Genomic DNA, 13,977 nt, shown 5'->3' with positions numbered 1-13,977 from the left:
CTTTTCGTTGAAGAGAAGATCGTCAAAGATTTAGTAAAACAAAAAGGTTTCATATCCGCTCTCGATCAAAACAGAAATACGCATCCGTGTCTTAAATGGTGGGCACAATAATAAAAAAAAAAACTAATTTTTCTCTAACCCATTTAGAGCGATATATAATAAATAAGGTTATATCTCATGTATACCTTTTTTAAAATATTTCATTACTATTTTTAAGATGGACATAATATGCTGATAATCAAAGATCTAGGAAATACATGAAAAATATTATTTTCTTCTAATTTTTGTGACAAAAAGGTGTTTAAACGTTTTAATATAATGAGATGTATTTACAAAGAAGATCAACCTATGCAAGTAACTTGTCCATTAACTGTGATGTTATTGCTGCCATCAAAACATGAACAGATGTAGCCTCCATTGGTGTTTGTACAGTTTTGTTGACAATCGTTCAATGTTTTATTGGAGCATTCATCGATATCTGCGAGAGCATATTTGATTTTGTCATTAGAAATTGTCATTTTCAATTACCATCCTATACAACATTGTGAAACTTAGACGAGTAATATGTTAAAAACGATCTCTACAATTTACCTGTAAGACAGCTACGAATGTAATATAAAGAAAAAATATATTTTAACGATTTAAGTTGTATTTGTGTGGAAGTACCCAAGGCCTTTGAATGTATTTCCGTGTTTGTTATATCATTTTGTGACGTGACTTTAATGGTAGTGGAGAAACTGAGGACTACTAAGAGCAAATGCCAGTTCTCAAACATGCTCCCCAATATCATTTAATTATTCCTCTACCTCGTAGGAATTTTAAAGAAGTATCGCACATTATAATAACATATTTTATTCGCGATATAACATCTTACTTGTATTTTTCAAAAGAAATATCAAGTAGCGATAAACCATTCACTTATTAAACGTTTGCCTAATTTAAGATTATTTTAACGTTCATTCTATTTAATAACGGGACAGTTTTTTTTATAATTATGCTAACAAATATGAAATATGGGGTCTATGGTACGTCCTAATTGTAGGTATTTACAATTGCTTTAAAAAACACAATTTTGAAACTCGTACATGTTCAATAATATATTTACCTGTACACATAGAATGTCCGTCTATTAACTGATACAGGTAGCCTCCCTCACACTCGCATCTGTAACTCTCGTAGGTATCAATACATATTTGTTGACAATCGTTCAATGTTTTATTTTCACAATTATTTATCGCTGGAAGAATATGTTGAGGTTTAATATCAATAGAAGTTTAACAGCACCCAAAGTGCTTATAGAATGGTTGGGGCAATACAAGAACAGAACGCTAGAGAACATATTGAGTAAATCCTTGCCGACGTTTAAATACCATAGTAAAGTTCAAGGTTTAACGATTACGAAAGAAAACCATTAATTAGTAATACTAAAACTCATAAAGGTAATACTTGATTGAAAGACAAGCTAGACTAGTAACAAGAAGATATTTAACACACTTTACAATATGGTAAAAAGAAAACACGAATTTCAAAGACACATCTATTTACTTTTCTTTACGGACCAATAGAAAATGAAATAAAATCTTGACTGCAAGATGAGAACAAAATAACCGAAATCACATCAACGCATCAATGCGTTGTATTTTGATTTAAGAAATAAATACATTGTTTCAACATATTATAATGTCTTTACTGAAATGGATTTACAAAGCTATCCTTCTCTTACAACAAAAGTATTAATACTAAACTTAATTTCTTTTATACATCACTTGTTGTTGAGAAACCACATTATGATTACATGAAAAAATAAAAATAAAAAGTTACATACCTTCAGAGGAAAACAATAACACATCAAAGGGAACGTGCCAATTCATTATTTTAAAGAAGAAAAGTACATATAATAATTTGCATTACGAGATTTGTAAATAGAAAATAACGTACCCATCACAAACAACTTATACTTACGATTGCCTACTTTAATGAAACTCATCACACATGCCTTTTACTTACGAATGACCTTTTCAATGGAGCCACTAAATTATACTTAACAATGCCATTTTAAATGTACCTCATTAAACATAAGTTATACTTACGAATGACCTTTTTGCATATGAAAGGAATCGGAAGAGAACAATCTATATCAACCCAGGCATCCGAACACAGACAAAGGGCAACACAGTTTTGACTCGTTCCGCCGCTAGGTTCATCTGTATGGATTAACATAATGATCATACAACATGACGACATAGAAAGCACGGCGATGTTTAGTTTGAAAGTACACATTTTGTTTTTAGCTAGGAACAATTTCTGACATTTTAAAATATTTTTATAGCAGCATTTATCGTTTAACTTACTTAATCTACAATTAAATATATAACAAATTTTTTATATGTATAAATTACATAATGCGCATATATATATATATATATATATATATATATATATATATATATATATATATATATATATATATATATATATATATATATTATACTTACTGCTGCCCCATTGTATGTAAACATTTTTTGTTCCATCCACCCATTCCCATCGACCCTCTTGTCGCTCATCAGAAAGTCCAATCCTAATTAAATAGCTGTTTCTTTTGTAACGAGCTGTGTGATATTAACAAGATATTAACTTGATCTTCAGCTTAAGGTGTTAATTGAAAAAGTAGCTAGTTAACATATTTTGAAATACATTTGAAGCCCCTTTCCTTCCTTAAAGCTTAATCCTTAAAACGAATTACCATTAATGTAATTGTTTTCATCTTCAGAAATTATGGAAACCAAACTCCCGCCGTTCTGCAAACAGTAACTGTGTGCTTCATGCATTGTTACATTCATATTTACATAGGAGTAGTAAACATCTGTTCCATTTCTTCTCTGCCATGTCAATGGTAAAGCTGAATAACAGTCCATGTTTAGAAAAAAGCGAACGATCATTGTATAAGTACTTCAAATAGTTAAATTACTTTATACTGTTTAGTTTTATGTATGGTTCATCATTAATCCCCAATGATGAAAAGTAATAGGTATAATGCCGTTATTTGATTCTCTATTCTATACAGTGTGTTTCCCTAGTATAATAATTTGTACTTATTTATATATATTTCGTTCATTTTTCTTTGCATTTCAAACCTAGTGAAGGTACCTATTGAAAATATTTTTTAATAGAACACAGGTATGTAAACATTAATTTTAATATGAACAGAAAATGTAAGTCGTGTTAAGTTTAAAAAAAAATTCTCTGCTATAAATGAACGTATAAATATTCAACGTATAAGATGTGAAGCTGAACTCTTACTTACCTATTGTTATTGCGGTCAGCACCAAGAACAGACATATAAACATTCTTGTTCGTTATCAGGATGAAAGAAGTTCTATGCAAGATGCTTTAAAAATGCTTCAAAAATATAGTAATTATATATATATATAATATTAAGCTTCCATTTCCATTTATGTATTTGCAAACCAATCATTAATTTAGAGTTCTAATTTTTAAGATGATGAAACAAAATATTAAGAAGAAAATGTTGTCTTAATAACTTAATTAAAATATACGAAAATGGACTATTATTCGTGTTTTTTAAAATCTAGATTATTTTAATGGTAATAAAACACAATTAGTTACATGAGATTAAAAAAGGATGTTAGTTGAAATATATATATTTTAAAATCTATATTCAATGAAACACATATGAGTGCAGGTAATATTAATTATTTTATGAATTATGAAAACATACAATAATAAAGCGGGAGTTATCTCCCCTAAACAGGTATATTCTAATATACAAGTAAAGGCGGGTGGCACTTTCATGCAATCAGGATATAGAAATGTTTTTATTTGGTTTTTTAATACTTTCATTTTTTTACTCTCTCGTATACAGAATATAGAGGAAAAAATGTAATCGTGCATAAATTTTTTTTGACAATTCATACACTACACAATTACAAAAAGTCAAAAGTAATAAAACACCCGATCGGGTTACAAACCAAAAACCATAGAAATACAACCCAGAAACTGAAATATTTCACACAGGCCTCGACTTTCCCTCAGAATATCTCTTCCTGTGCCACACACCACATTCACGAACGAAAAAATCTCGTTCTCAGCCGAAGTACACAGACTGCACACAAGAAATAGTTCCTAATACAACAATAACGAACCATATGACACAAACCATGAAGTTGGACCATACACTAAAACAAACGTAGCATAAATAATTTTTAAAAATACTAACAAACACACAAAGCAGCCCTAAACCAAGATAACCGAAATAATTCCCGCGCCATAATCGCGGACTACTTAATTAAGAACAATAACAATCCTAAACAGGAATAAAAAGCTATATTCACTTTTTTATATAAAGTAGTAAAATAACAATACTAATTAAATTAAATGACTCTCCGGCCCCTTACACTAATAGTGCTAATGACAATGGTAATCGTTAAAGAAGTGTTTTAAAAAATATTAAGAGTAATGTAAAACAAGATACATACAACAAAGTTTAGTCTTTATATCCACCCCAAAGTGTAAAAAAAAATATACACATCATAGTTTAGTCTTAATATCCGCCCCAGCAATGTGTACAATATAATGGTGTGTTACACTCCAGCGACCATTCAATAGCAAAAACGCTGGTATTACGCGAGACACGGATATAGAACTAGAAAAATCTAAGTTGAATAAAGTTAAATTTAACAACCAACACACAGAGCAATACTGTATCGATTCAAAAATAATTTATAAATTAGGGTTTTGTGATTTCTCAGTGTGGTATCAATATTTAATTAGATAATTAAACATTTAATAATATAACATATAATAAATCATTTTTAAAATATTTTAGAGTTTAAAATTTGAAGGAAAACTACGTAATTTTAAGGTATTAGTATACAATTTAAAACAGATAATATAATCTTAATGTTTTCAAAAAGTATATTCATTCTTTCTTGTGAGTGATGTAAACAAAATATTATTACCTTAAGCTTAATGTATTGGCGGAAGTGAAACTTAACGAAAGGGGCTGAACCTTGTAATGAAACAACTACCTAATACATTTATCAGTTATCTTTCGTTTTGTAATGACGTTAACGTTGAGGGTTCTACGTACAGTTTACCCATAGCAAATAACATCATCCTCATCTCCAATCAAATACTAAATTATAAATGTATGTACATCAAACACTCCCCCATATATATATATATATATATATATATATATATATATATATATATATATGAATATTATGAATATATATATATATATATATATATATATATATATATATATATATATATATATATATATATTCATAATCTCATAATATAAAAGCAAGGAATATATCTGGTTGAGAAAATGTTGTTATTTGGCTATTTTATTCGTTGAATACTATCTTATATTGATATTACTTATTTAAAACGTTTTATGCGACTAGTGACACTCATGCATTTTTACCACTGCACGTTTCTTTCTTACCTGCCTGGTACTAGGAACTCTAAGGTTAAATTTCATATTAAAAAAAGAAAACATACCATGTTTACATACTGGAGTATCCGTTGCATAATAAGTCATATTTCGAATGTATTCGAGTTAGTGACTTTCGGAAAATCTTATAAGTTGATGAGACCACAGTTCTCGTTAGTAAAATTTTTGGCTGATCTGTTTGATAAACCATTTTGATTTTAAACTTTATTTTTAAAATTCTAAATCATAATAACGAACGAATGTAACATGATTGTAACAATGAATACTAACTTTTGCCCTATTGCACATATTTTTTTAAACAAAGTAGACTTATTATTGAATTAAGGCTAGATCTTATTTTATGTCTTAAATAATTTTTTTTTATAAAACTAGTCAAATAAAACATAGTAACACCTTAAATTATAACAACATTACAAAACAAAGCATACCTTTTTAAAATTGAATGTGCTGGTCTTAAACATTTCAAGGAAAACATCGGCATAACGAAAAACATCGGTACAAAAACAGTATTTAACTCATCGAGGACTTTAGTAACGAGTTGATATATTACAGTAAATTCTTAAATTGTAATTTTGGTGAATAGATTGTACTCAAAAAATTAAGTTAACATATAGTTAGTTTTATTAAAACATTAATTTAATTCTAATTACAGTTAATGAATTAATATGATAAAACATGTTTAAAAATTAATGAAAACTCAATTTACGTATGCAAGTAAAGCCGTCAAAACATGAGCACCTATAACTACCAACTGTGTTTGTACAGTTCTGTTGGCAATTATGTTCGGATGAACATTCGTCTATGTCTGCAAAGTGAAACATTAATTGGTCGATTTAATTGATATAGGTTTGCGATTAACTGTTTCAAGCTAGCAACATTTTTATGATTTGTTTTATTTTTTAAAAATCATTTATTAGTCACTTGAATGAAACGACACAATTTAAACTTTAATAGCTCAAAGCTTACAACTAACGTATTTTTAAATTGCTAAATCGCTTATTAAAATAATCAGTAAGGTTAACAATTGCTTGAAATAATCCATGATTTGTTTACTTAGACACAAAAAACGAAGAGAAGACATAGGAAAAAGAATATAAGAAAAAGAAAAGTAAGCTTGGTTACAACCTTGACATAACTGTAAAGTATCGTTGTACAAATAGCCATCTTTCTTTTTATAAGAAATTATAGTTTGCGTTGACAGTTACATATAAAGAATTAAAAATATTTTTACTTTATAATGCCTAGCTAAAGCTTAATTTAAGTTGCTTTACTATCTACATTGATTTGGTTTATTAAACATATTATGAAAATGTATTTCTTCATATATATTTATAGTTCTAGATTGAAAAACAACTTTTGATAGAACTAGAACAAAAATATTTGTCTACCTTGACATAACAGTTTAGTACTGGAGTATACATATCCATCAAAACATGAACATGTGTAGCCGCCAGGAGTGTTAGTACAGTTTTGATCACAAGAATTCAATTTTTCATCAGCACATTCGTCTACGTCTGAAAACGTTGCAAAAAGCGTTTATTCAAAATATAATTTAAATTGCATCTTAGAGAACATGTATGCATTCTATAACACGTAGTAGATGCAGTTGTGTACATATTCTGTTTTTGTACTGGTTAACAGGTCTATAATATACGCTTCTTCTTCGTCTTCTTCGTTCTTAATTTTTAGTGTTGGAAGGGATCGAGCCTTATCTGCCAGAGGATTTGAACTCGAGATTTTTTAGAATTTATCAACCATGAGCTTTTTGCCGACCCGACCACGCTTCCATCACAATTAAGGATACGTGTCAACTAGTTATGCGCCATTGAGGCCATTGACTCTGATTTCAGCCTGTTTTTCTTTATTGATTTGCTTCCATAGCCTTTGTCCAACCCAGTGGCGTAGTTAGGATTTTTGGGCCCCTATGCAAAAATTATCAGTAGGCCCCCTTCGTCAGCCTTTCGGCTACAATGGATTTAAACATAGAAATCATCTGCTACTTTTGATGGAGAATTTCAAAAATAATATAAATAATCTGTACATTTTATATTTTATACGTTCGGATTGTGTATTTATAATATATTAGTGTGTAGTTTTGTAAAACTATTACAAGCTTACAGTTAATTTGTTTTTTAAGTAAAAAAGCACAGTAGCATCACTAGGCGGGGGGCAGAGGTGCGGTCCACATCGGATGACAACTTTTAGGCGTGACACTATGACAAGACATTGTAAAATTTACTGTCGAAACGAAGTTCTATCAAGCTAAAATAATAAAGATTAATGAGAGAGGGTTAACACCTCTCCTAAAATGCAAAATTGTTGGGGACGATGATGTGACACCTTTAGTAAACACTTAGGATAACACCCGACCTTGTGACGCTACTTTTCAAAAATTGCTCATGATTTATTTAGATTTGTTTTTATGCTTTTACGTTTGTAAATTTATTAATAAATTCATTGGGATCTACTTTAGCTACTCCCATTTGTTCGATTGTGAGAATGGCCAAGCTACTGACCCACTGGGCATATCTAAAATTTGTTTCATAACAAATATCATCATCATAATGGGCAAATAATGAGAACCATCATAGACATCAAAATCTCCCTTCCTATCACCGTGGAATGTTGAAGAATGCTTATACTAACTAGGATACCCTTCCGCGTTGCTGCGATCTAGTTCCACATACCAGGGTAACAAAACAATTTGTGTGGGTTTCATCAACGCGTTTTCAATTGTGTGTTTTTAGTCGTGTGACTTTGTTTTCTAAAACTGAGAAAGGTTTAGTTAAGATGTAAACAACGCCACTGCTATATTTTTTTCGGAATTTCGTTGCGGGGGCGCGGTTCGGTCCACACTACTGCTCAGACGCCTCTGTGTTTGCTGTAGGAAAGCATTGAGTGTACGTTAATCATCTTCCGTTATTGTGAGGTTCAATACCTTTCGGCGACAGCCTAGGTGTCAGGGGCGTCACATGAGTGACTTGTATTCCACCGTAGGTAGCCAGATGCAACCTTTACCCCTTGTAGAATACTTGTGTAATTGGTGTCATCTGTACGAAAGCCGCGCCTGTTGCAGTTTGACGTCCAATCAACGGATCTCGTGCACTCAGGTAGCCGCAGGATAACTCGTGAGCCCAACCATCATTACTGCTGATGCGCTAGAAGACACCTCTTATTTGATTTAGTAATTGATTTTAGTATCCCGACATATCTCTAGTATATGGCGCTCATTAAAACGAATATAGGCGACCGTCGGGGTGCCGGCTAATGCGCCCGTGCAATTTGTCCGCTGAATCAAGTAGTAACGCTGACACAATGCGCCGGACACCCAATCAACGGACCCCAGGAGCAAGATTGCCACTGGGAAACTCTGGGTGGCAAACCGAGTGGGGGAGGGGGGCGCCCACAGAAATAAAATAAAAATTTAATGGCAGAAACCTCCCCAAAAGTCAGAGTTTCTTTCAGGAAAAATGTCTGGGAAAAAAACAACACTTCCGTTGGCGTATTCTCAAGTTTCTTGGCGATTGGATGAAAACCAAAACTTGTTAATAGCGCCATATTGTTTAAAGATTAATTAGATCAACAAATGAAATGTCATTAAGGTAAAGATATAGTGATATCATTAAGGATGGGCCATGTTCGAACCCCCCCCCCCCCCCCCCACTGAATCCTGCTACTTGTAAAGTACGAAAGGACGGGGGCCTTTTTGGAACTTTTAATTTAATTATTTCTACAATAGAAAAGAAACAGATTTTTCATTTTATTTTTTAAATTATTTATATAAAAGAAATATAAAAATTCCAACTTAAAACGTTTTAATTTTTTAAGAGGGAAAAGAGCCCCTAAACGCCTTGGGTCCCTATGCCTTGCTTATGCTAGCCTTACGGTTGCTACGCCACTGGTCCAACCAAGAACAAACTACAAAACTGCAGTTGTTTGATTTTGGAGTTGTCTCCCATAGAAGAGTGGCTGTCGCAAGCTAACGAGTCTCATCTGCCCGAGGGTTCGAAATCGAGACTTTTCGGTTTAGCACCATGAGCTTTACACACTAGACAACTCCGAATCCCTCGCTTCTTACTCTGTAATAATTTTTGAAAATATTTGAATTTTGTTTTCTTTTTTGGACACTAAGTGAGTATATGACTACCGATAGCTTGCATAGCACGTGTAACAGGTACTAGTTGCAAGTAAAATATACATCACACATTTATACATATATCATACATTTTTTAAAAACTATTTCGTGAGTGTTTTAATCATTTCAAGTTTTTTTCCTGAGTCATTTTGTGCTATGATATTTTTACAAGTGTACTGTTCTTCATTTATTTCTTAAAAACTTAAGCTAAAAATTAAATGCGAAAAAATGTAAATCTATATATTATTATACGTACTTTCAATAATTCGTTTGCAAACAAAAGTCATTGGAACACTGCATATACCATCGTGCCATGTGGGAAAGTTCCAAGTAGGGATAACACCACAATTCTCAGTAGTCGTGTTATTTGGCTGATCTGTCAATACAAGCTTCTTGTAAATATAACTTTATAAAAGATAATTTGATTCGAAATTATAATCATACTGTAAGATTAAACAAAAAGAATATATATTTTATAAACGCATTATTTATGTCATTAATGGGCTAACTATTTGCATTATTGGAACTTACAGTTATCCCAGTTCGTGTATACAACAGGAGATCCATCTTCCCATTGCCATTTACCTTCTACTTTTATATCCGACAGTCCGATTGAGCAATAGTAATCAAAAGACCTGATATGATCTGACGAGGAAAACGTCCAAAAATATAATTTTAAAAAATTTCACTATTAATGTGATTAAAGTATGCATTAATTACAACTAAATTAGCGAATGTTCAAACAAAGGAATTCCTCTGTCATTACTTAGCAAAAATCAACTCTACTAGACATCTGAAAATGGGCTCCCGGTCAAAAATCCCTAGACATAAATCCCCCGACAATAAACCCCCTGGATATAAACCACACGCGACATGAACCCCCTGAATAATACCCCCCTGACTGAGGTTTATATAAGGAAATAAAAACGATTATTTGGCGTTCACTTGGTGTGCGATTCTTTTTTTTACGAGATTCTATTCTATTATAAAAAGTTTAAGTAATTAAAAAAAAATTAAAAATATTGTTTATGTCCCGAGTTGCCATCCCCCGTTGTGTTATATTAGAATATTCGAGAAAGTTTTGGGGAGATCACTCCCGGTTTATTTTTCTAATGAGTGTTCACGTCGCGGAGGGTTTATGTCCAGTGGGTTTATGTCGAGGGATTTTGTCCAGGGGTTTTTGTCCTTGGGGTTTATGACCCGAAACCCTGAAAATCTATATATTATATATAAATAAAAATTGTTTGTGGGTTTGTTTGTTTGTGGGTTTCTTTGTGGGTTTGTCCTTTATGCATTACTACACCTTTCCTCCTATAGCCATGAAACTTTAATTTTTTTGCTATATACGGTATATAAAATTGATTGCGGTTGGACGCCGTTCATCCGATTGCCATGCCATGAAACTTAGGGAAGTTGATGAGAATAATAAGTCTTCTGCTAAACTAAAATTATTTGCGGCCCATGGGATGCAATTTTAGTCAATACACGGTTTGGCGCCTGGAGTTCCACATCGGCTATCTTATCACTTGATATAATTTAATTGGGCGTCCTGCATATCAGGTAAGTTGTCCTACTATATTCAGCGGTAAAACTGATACAGACGCAACCGCTGGCGCTCCGGCGACTGCGTGACCCGAAGCGCCCTGGGCTCTCCTGTGAGCACCATGACGCCTACATTCATTTCATTAAAGGCTATACGTTAACGACACGATGGGCAAAAAAAATCGTTACTATATCAAATTAGTCGCGCCCTCTAACTCCCCCGCAGGGGCAATAAGGCACCGCGGGCTTTACGTTGAGCGCTAAGGCGCATACGTTCATTTTTAAGAGTGCGATAGGCTATGGATAAGATGAAGCATTATAGTCAATCACTAAATTAAATCAGGCGCGTTCGCCGGAGTCCCGAAAGAGTGCGATTAGCGACCCGGGCTATCCTATGAGCACTATGGCGACTAACTTAGTTTGAAATAGCACACAACAATAGTGACAGTGGTACACGACATTCGAAACCTAGCAAGGTGCCGTACGCGGAGCCCATGCAGTGGCGTAACAGGAACTCCCGAGAGCGTCCTACTACGACCTAAAATCTGGGCGGTCGTCGAAGTTTGTTCTACCTCATTGTTACTGAGAGTAATTAAAGTACACTCAAGGCTTTCATACATAACGCCCTGTGGTGTGCTCCGCGATAGTTTGGGCGAATCAGTGCCCAGATAAATAGGATCCAAGAAATAGCGTCGGCTTTTTGTACATTTAAATAACTCAGTTTTATACAAAATAAGGTAGCGCGTCTAAGAACAGGGTAGGTAAAGCATTGATAAAACCCTCTTCAAATATTTCGTCCAACTTTCTTCTGAGACCGCGCAAACGCGCTGAGACGGGAACATTAGTTGAATATAAAATATACAAATCATTACCATAATATTTTCGAATTTAATATATAAAGTTCAATTCTGTATGTTTATTTGTAACCAAGGATTACAAAGGCATAAAATAAAAAAATTATATTTCTATAGCGTTAAGTATTAAATGTCTAAAGTGCTCATCGTCTATTAAAGGTGTTGTGAAACCATTTTCATTTCTCAAACGTATAGTTATAAGTGTCGGCATGTTCATTAAACAAAATTTAAAAAAAAAATATCTTTTACAAAAATTCTAACTATGTCGGAAAAATTGTTTACATTTTGTTCCTTAGCACTTATTATTTCCCTTGTTAAATTAGGAAAACACAATTAATTCCCTTAAAAACATTTTCCAACACCAAAAACAAAGTAATAAAAAGTAAACCCCCCCCCCCCACCATTTGTAGTGTTTTTCTTTCTTTTGTTTTGTTTTAATTTTGGTTGGTTGTGGTTAGGGTGTTTTAGTTTTGGTTGGTTGTGGTTAGAGTGGGCAATGCCGGGTATATGCTGATTACTAAACACGCGTCATGGTCCTTTACAGATAGGTTTTTCACAGAGGCCAGTGCAGGGCCTGGCCGGGACGGCTAGTATAGTATAAAGGCAATATGTTGTGCCTATTTTATAGTATTAAGAAATATACGTTTATCCAGTCAACATATTTTTAAAAACTGTACAGGACATTTCCGTAAATTTTTCCCGATACTTTATGTAACCATTTAGGATATAATAACGATACAATTTATAGCAAAGCATTATCTTATACGGTCTACAATTAGAAAGTAGAATTTCATAAGGTTAAACATGCAAATAGGTCATTGATTAACAAGTATGTTTAGTTAACTGTAGACGAGACGTTGAGGTACAGATGCAGGTTGCCTATTATTATAGTTTTATGCCAACTTACCCCCCCCCCCCCCTCAAATGCTGGACCTTTCACATTATAACACTTGTAAAATCGTCTAAAAGGGAAAAATGCTCGAATGGACCGTTATTATTTTTAGTTGAAAAAAATTGTATTAATTTGTAATGTTTTTTTTTAATAAAAGACCCACCTGCTATAAAGTCCTGCTCCTCCTGTGACGTTATACTGGCTAAAGTGCTGTTGTTGGCTGTACAAAAGTCCCTAGCATCGTACCATGATATCCTTGTTGAATTGAAGAGATACTCAATGTCTGTCCCATTTCGCTTCTGCCAGGCCTCTATTGTAACTTATAATAAAGAACATTTTAAATATTGGTTAATAAATAATATTTTCGTGATTAATTATTTAAGATAAGAGGATATTAATTAGATAAGCAGTTGTTTTACCGTACCAATCGAATATCAATTTTATTTTAATTAAATTGAATCCCTAGACTTTCCAGCTACCTCACATCGAAAGCGGTAACAGAGTGACCTCTCATTATAACCTACTTAGTGTTTCTGAGTAGAGGCTTTATAGCATGTCTACAATCCCAATAAAATTAGCTATCATTTTGTAGATAGAAATATGTAGTAATAAAGGCAACATGTGTAAAGCTTTTCGTTTTGTCGAATACATTCTTATTATTGAATTTGGCCACAACATGTTAATATATTGCTTTCTGTGAACCGAGTAAAAAAATTATTATCTTTTTACTACTAAAACTCAAGTTTATTTAAATGTTTGAATAATTATTTGTTTTATGTTTGTCTGATTGCCTGATGGAGAGAATCTGCTCTATGTAAAGAGCTGTAAAATAGTATGTTTTCAGACAGACTGTTAACCACAAATTTATTTAAAGACGTTAATTAATTTACTAATTTATTCATTGGTAGATTAACCACATTAAATTTTAACAGTATAGAAAAACGACTTTACTTTGAGTGAATAGTGACGTCACATGATTTGTTTACTTTTTAGTACAATAAATGGCGGCTCCAATAAAAGATTTCGTATCTTATTCAGATCTTTAACGCGTTATAAAGCTAATTTTCTG

General features: G+C 32.6%; 1 long non-coding RNA gene across 1 annotated transcript; it reads right to left on the bottom strand.

Annotated features, from left to right (window-relative positions):
• Positions 1-1,122: 1,122 nt before the first annotated feature.
• LOC131930980 (uncharacterized) lies at positions 1,123-2,613 on the bottom strand. Its single transcript, XR_009384209.1, has 3 exons — positions 2,496-2,613; positions 2,091-2,204; positions 1,123-1,237 (listed from the first exon to the last, which is right to left on the bottom strand). It is a non-coding gene; the product is annotated as an uncharacterized LOC131930980 (long non-coding RNA).
• Positions 2,614-13,977: the final 11,364 nt, after the last annotated feature.

Source organism: Physella acuta, unplaced genomic scaffold (assembly GCF_028476545.2).
Source record: "Physella acuta isolate Inbredline_101_S28 unplaced genomic scaffold, ASM2847654v3 ptg000102l, whole genome shotgun sequence".
In the NCBI taxonomy this organism is placed as follows: Eukaryota; Metazoa; Mollusca; class Gastropoda; family Physidae; genus Physella; species Physella acuta.
Note: the sequence above shows the minus strand (reverse complement) of the source record. Positions and strands in the feature narration are given on the sequence as shown.